General features: G+C 34.6%; 1 pseudogene; it reads left to right on the top strand.

The window, feature by feature from the left end:
• The first annotated feature begins 3,360 nt into the window (after positions 1 to 3,360).
• LOC101533975 (calcyclin-binding protein-like) lies at positions 3,361 to 4,034 on the top strand (annotated as a pseudogene).
• The last annotated feature ends 310 nt before the right edge of the window (positions 4,035 to 4,344 follow it).

Below are 4,344 nucleotides of genomic sequence, written 5' to 3'. Positions count from 1 at the left end.
TTAAAATCCTTGGTTTCAATTTGAATTCCTTTAATTTGTTTTTCTTGCCTAATAGCTTTGCAAAGGATTTCCAATAACATATTAAATAGCAGTGGTGAAAGTGGACATCTAGTTTCAATTCTTAGTGGAAAAGTTTCCAGTCTTTCCCAATTTAGTATGATGCTGGCATTGGGTTTTTCATATATTTTCTTGAGTGTGTTGTAGAATGTTCCTTCTATGCCCCTCTGGCTTAAGATTTTTAGCATGAAGTGGTGTTGGATTTTATCAAATGTCTTCTTTGCATCTATTGAGAAAGTCATGTGGTTTTTATTTTTTAATTTGTTAATGTGAATCACGTTTATTGATTTGCGAATGTTAAATCATCCCTTCATGCCAGGGATAAATCCCACCCAGTCTGAGTGAATGATCTGCTTGATGTACTGTTGGGTCCTGTTGGCTAGTATTTTGTTGAGGATCTTTGCATCTATGTTCATCTGTCTCCACTTCTCTTTTTCTATTGTGTCTCAGTCTGGCTTTTGTATTAAGATAATATTGGCTTCATAGAGTTTGGAAGGATTGTCTCCCTTTCTACTATTTGCAAAACTTGTGGAGGATTGGGGTAAACTCTTTTTGAAACAATTAGTAGAATTTTACAGTGAAGTCATCTGGACCAGGGCTTTTCTTGGTTCAGAGGGATTTAATTATGATTCAATCTCAGTCCTTATTATAGGTCTATTTAAATTAATTGCTCATGATTCAATTTTTGTAGATTGTATATGTTCAAAAATCTATCAGTTTCTTCTAGGTCTTCTGATTTGTCGGCATGTAGTTGCTTGTAATAGCTCCTAATAATACTATGTGTATCTGATGTATCTCTTGTTATATTTCCTTTTTGTCTCCAATTGTACTGATTTGTATCTTTTCCATCCTTTTATTTGATTAGTTGGGATAGTGGGGTGTTTATTTTGTTGATTTTCTCAAAGAAACAACTCTTTGTTTCATTGATCTTATGTATTATTTTTTGGTCTAATTTTGGCTTATTTCCTCCTTTGTTTTGACTATTTTATTTCCTGCTAAGATATCCTCCTTCACTGTTGCTTGGAATTTAGGCTGGTACAACTACTATGGAAGCCAGTAGGAGAGTTCAAAGAGAACTGAAAATAGACCTGCTTATGGGGATATATTCAAAAGAATTGAAATCTGCCTATGGTATAGGGATCTATAGTCCTGCACATTCACAGCAACACAATCTACAATAGAAAAGACTTGGAAAAGACCCAGATGCTCATTGAAAGAGGAGTGGATAACGTGTTGTACATCGATTCCATAGAATACTACTGAGCTATTAAAAAGAATGTAATTCTATCATATGCAACCAAATGGTCAGCGGAAAAGGTCAATCTCAAAAGGACAAATATATGTTTTCTCTGATATAAGGCAACCTTCATGCAAAATGCAAGATCAATATCCCTTTCATTATTGTTTTTGCTACCTCTCAGGGGCTTTGTTATTTTTGTTTTTACTTTCATTTCTTCAAAATATTTTTTTTTCTTACTAATTTCCTCACCAACTCACAGGTCGCATAGTAGCATCATTTGCCTCAAAAGTTTTTTTATTTTCTTTTTTTTTTCTTTAGTAACACATTGGTCATTCAGTAACATGTTATTTAGCTAGATCTTGTTGTGAATTTTCTGTCTTCCTGTTATTGATTTTGTTTTGTTGAGCTTAATTTAAGAGGATGTATAGTAACTGTGTAGTAGAGATTACCACATACAGATGTGAAGATACAATGCAGTGTGCATCTTTACTTTCAAATCAAAGATAGATTTCCAATGAAACTGTGAAATATATCTTGATAGTAGGATGCAAAACTTTCTGCCATTGTCCATTACTACAATTTCAGGATATACTTAAATAGCAGAGCTATGTACATTTGCAGTGGGCATGGAACACTCTTGCCTTCCAACAATACTCTTTGCTCAGATGATGTTTATCAGTGCAATATACGGATCCTTCCTTTATTGCTGATGTAGTGAATGGGTGACATCAGGCATTTGGGGCCAATCACTTTTTTTGGTGTATCAATCTTCCCTTGCTTTTATTGTTACTAATAGGAAATACATAATTGGCCTTTCATCCTTTGTGAAGCTTTATCATTTGCAAGATTTTGGATTTGAGTAATAAGATTTTGATTTATGGAGGAGGAATTTTGAGGGAGCCACACAATAGAGCATTTAAGATAAGGAGTCATCTAATATTTTCTAGAAAAAATATGATGGAATTCTTCTGTATATTCAGACCAGGAAGAGACATTCCAAATAATACTTAAAATTCCAATGGAGTTTGGAATGCTGAAGTTGTTTGGGTTATTTGTTTTGTGATGTTCCCAAGGGTTATTTTGTGGAGAGTTTTAACATATATGATCTAATTGTGTCAGTGAATGGGGGCCTTTTCAATTTGCATAATTTCCTCAAGGGACTTCATCTGCTAATTTGGTGATTAATTATCCATATTACACATTGTTTATTTGACCATGCCTAGATTAATTTCTTTTTCCTAGCAATTCACATTTAGATATGAATTTGCATATCTTGATTACATTTTAATGTCTGGGCTATCATTGTATCTTCCCCGGACACCTCATGAGATTACACAAGAGTGCTCAAGCAGAGAATGATGGAATGTCTTAAATGACATTGCACATCAGTGGACAGATAATGCACATGGCTTGCCTTTAATGGGGAATATATTCTTTCACAATCAAGTGAGTTATGGAATCTAATATGCAATACATTTTGTGCTTTTACAATTTCTATTTGACCACTACCAATCAATTTCAAACACAGACTTTATTAACATTCGGAATGTTTCACATGTATATCACTTGGCATGTCCAGATATCATATGTATTAAAATTAAAATCTGCTGTTAAACAGTTGTAATCGGTATTCATGCCCAAGGTTCCCAGTCAGCTATTCCCCCATCCAGTTTCTTCTAAACTTGAAAATCACTAAGAATCTGGTTGGGGGGTATAGTATGGAATTGCTTGCAGTATGTGACTATGTATCAATTTAGATTTTGTTTCATGTACCCAATAGAGTGTCTTTAGTGTTGTTAACATTTTTTGCATAAATAAATAATTTTCATAGCTAAAGTTAGTTATCTGTATTTCAAGAACATTTCCAGCATAGCTTCTTTAACTGTTATATGAAAAGTATTATTGACAGGCATGCCATTCGGCATGCATACATGCAGTTGTGGTCAGCTGAGCTGAGCACACACTTGGTATGATGTTTCTTGCTCTCTCTCTCCTGCTTGGCTGCCTCACTTAGGCCAACCATGACTTTAGCTCTGGAAGGGCTATAGAAAGATCTAGATGAGATACAGGAAGATCTAGAAGAGGTAAAGGTATTACTGGAAAAGACTTCTAGGAAAAAATGCGTGATGTCTCTTCAGCAGAAAAATCCAAGCTGGAGACAGAAATCAAGAACAAGATGGAAGAGACATTGCAAAAGAAAGCAGAACTTCTCGACAAAATGAAAAGCCAACTGCTGTAATCACTTCCATTGTAATATAACAGACAGCAAAAATCAGCAATTATGGATGGGATCAGAGAAGTTTCTGAAAATGTAGATTACTCTAATGGGAGTTCTCAAGTTCTCATGGAGAATGTGCAAGTAAGTGCATTTCACAGAGAGGTCTTCTAATCTTTTGGTGAAGAATAAATGGCAAGAATTACTCCATGATTGTGAACAATCTGTTAAAACCCATGTCTGTGGAAGGCCCTTCAAAAAAGTCAAGACGAATACAGTTCTAATCTTATGTAGAAAAAAGGCAGAAAACACCAGGTGATACTGTCTAACTCAGGTTGAAAAAGAATGCAAAGAAGAAAGAAAAGCCCTCCCAGATTGCAGAAGCAGATACTAGTAAAGGGTTAATGAATGTTCTAAAGAAAATTTACAAAGATGGAGATGATGGGGATGAAGCAAGCTATTAATAAAACCTGAGTGGAATCAAGAGAGAGAAACAAGCCCAAGGAGACTTGGGAATTTTGAGACTTTAAAGTCCCTTTGGGAACTGTGATGAGGAAATACTGTTTCCAATAAGGGAATATTGGTGAGCTGCATATATAAAACTGACAGATATTACACATCCTTCTCCCAAGTAAAGACAATGAATTTTCCATTTCCTACTGGGGGACTTATTTAAATAAACTGTGCTTATTAAACACTTTTTGTAAAAATGGTTTTATTAGTATAATGGTCTGTTCCAGAAAAGGTTATGTTGTGTTCTCAGGTAAAATATAAAAAGCCTAATGAGAATCCTGTGTTATAGGTATTTTTGTTAAGAGGCAGAAAACATTTA

Source organism: Ochotona princeps, chromosome 15 (assembly GCF_030435755.1).
Source record: "Ochotona princeps isolate mOchPri1 chromosome 15, mOchPri1.hap1, whole genome shotgun sequence".
Taxonomy (NCBI): domain Eukaryota; kingdom Metazoa; phylum Chordata; class Mammalia; order Lagomorpha; family Ochotonidae; genus Ochotona; species Ochotona princeps.
The sequence above is the reverse complement of the archived record's forward strand: the minus strand, read 5'-3'. Positions and strand labels throughout refer to the sequence as shown.